Genomic DNA, 2,500 nt, shown 5'->3' on the forward strand with positions numbered 1-2,500 from the left:
TGTGTGTGTGTGTGTGTGTGTGTGTGTGTGTGTGTGTGTGTGTGTGTGTGTGTGTGTGTGTGTGTGTGTGTGTGAGTGTGTGTGTGTGTGTGTGTGTGTGTGTGTGTGTGTGTGTGTGTGTGTGTGTGTGTGTGTGTGTGTGTGTGTGTGTGTGTGTGTGTGTGTGTGTGTTTGTGTCTGCGTGTGTGGGGGGGATGTATGTGTGCCTGTAGGTGGGTGTGGGTGTGGGTGTGGGTGTGAGTGTGGGTATGGGTGTGGGGGATGTATGTCTGTGTGTGCGTGTATAGGTGTGTATAGGTGGACATGTTTGTGTAGGTGTTCAAGATTATCATTGAGAATTAAGATGAAATGTGTGTGTATGTGTGTGTATGCGTGTGTGTGTGAGTGTGTGTGTGTGTGTGTGTGTGTGTGTGTGTGTGTGTGTGTGTGTGTGTGTGTGTGTGTGTGTGTGTGTGTGTGTGTGTGTGTGTGTGTGTGTGTGTGTGTGTGTGTGTGTGTGTGTATGTGTGTATACGCGCGGTGTGTATGTATGTGTGTTCACGCACGTGGGGGTGTGTGGGACTGTCATTATGGAAATGGTGGCATATGTGAAACTCACTCAGGAACAAGACTTTTAAGATATGTAGATGAGTTGAAGACGATATCATTCCTGAGATATTTCGTTTAGATATGCCAAGAGGATAAGTAGATCACGTCACCCTTGTGACATGACGTCATTCCACCCCCCCCCCCCCCATCACCCTAGTCCCGCCTCCCCAGGGGAAAAGCGAAGCCGTTCCAGAAACGTTTCTTCGTCCGTCGTCAAACGTTTCTCCTTAGTGAGACGTTTCATTCTGACGTTTTATATTCGTAGTGACTTTGATTATTATTATTTTTAAGTCCATTTGTCCGTTGTCAAACGTTTTTCTTTGGTAAGATTTTTTATTCAAACTTTATATCTTCGCGGTGACTTGGGTTATTTTGTTTTTGTTGATTACGTTCGTCCAACGTCAAACGTTTCTCCTCAGTAAACGTTTTTACTCTAACGAGATGTTTTCGTGGTGATCTGAAATATTTTGCTTTTTTGTCGATTCCATGCAAATCTGCCCTGGTTGGATGAATTTCTGGGTCTTAAATATCTCAAGAGATATTTTTATTGACCCATGAGAAGTGAATGTTCAGCAGCCCACGGCGTGTCCCCGTCCTGATACGCTTTGGTGTGTAATTATGTTGTGTGACCTCCCATGTTCCTGTCTTGTCTATTACTTTTCTCTATATATGTTCCTACCCATTGTTATTCTGTATTCCCTGAAGATGTCTGAATAGACGAAAATGTTTGGATCATAGTGTCTTATATCCCGAGTGGTTTTCTGCGAAATCTTACATTCACGAGTTTTAGTGAATTATGTTATATATATATATATATATATATATATATATATATATATATATATATATATATACTGTATATATATATATATGTATATATATATATACATATATATACATATATATGTATATGTATATATGTATATATATATATATATATATATATATATATATATATATAGAGAGAGAGAGAGAGAGAGAGAGAGTTACAAGGAGTTACAAGGAATTACAAGGAGCCTCATTACTTCAAATGGGTTTACAACTCATACCGAGGAGGTGCCGTTAAAACGTTAACGGGGATTCACACTAGTACTTACACAGGTGTATGTAGTACATTGTCTAACCAATTTTCTAACTCCTTAACTGAGGAGCTATTTACCACGTCCTTTAGCAGTCTGTTCCAAATGTTGCAGATTTCATATGTAAAAAAGTCACCAACCTTGTCACAAGAGTAACGAGGGGGATTGAGCTTTCACCCATGATTGCGAGTGGCATTCGCGTTCAAGCTAATGAGATATCAATAGTTAATGTTATAAAATCTTTGAACCATTTTGAAAACCTTTATGAACTGTCCTAGCAATATCTTGGTTTCTAGAGAAAAAACTCCCCAAAGCCTTGAGACGCCTCTGGTAGCCTATGTATTTAATGGCGTGAATAAGTTTCGTTGCTCGTGCCTGAACTCGTTATAGTCTCTGCACGTCCATCTATAAGTTCGGCGACCGGAACTAGACGACATTTTCCAAATGGGGACGAACTAAAGAATTGTAAGGTGACAAGACTATTTCTTGGTTCAGGTAACAACACAGTGCAATGTAGTTCAATTCGAAGTTTTAAGATTCGTTTGGATAAAACATAAACACGATTATGTAATACCTGCCATTTATTTTATATTATTGGTTTACTTATTTGTTATTATTTGTTTGTTTGTTTATTATTATATGCTTGATTTTCATCTATTATTATCATCTATCTGTCAATTTATTATTATTTACTATTTACCTGTTTGTTTATTATCAAACCATACATATGCATTTATTTATCCATTTTATATATTATTATTTATATTATTATACTTTTATTTATTTTTTTTTTATTATTATAATTGTTTTTTTTCACATTTGACCTAGTTATG

Source organism: Oratosquilla oratoria, chromosome 40 (assembly GCF_046742065.1).
Source record: "Oratosquilla oratoria isolate Oo_2021 chromosome 40, ASM4674206v1, whole genome shotgun sequence".
Classification (NCBI taxonomy): domain Eukaryota; kingdom Metazoa; phylum Arthropoda; class Malacostraca; order Stomatopoda; family Squillidae; genus Oratosquilla; species Oratosquilla oratoria.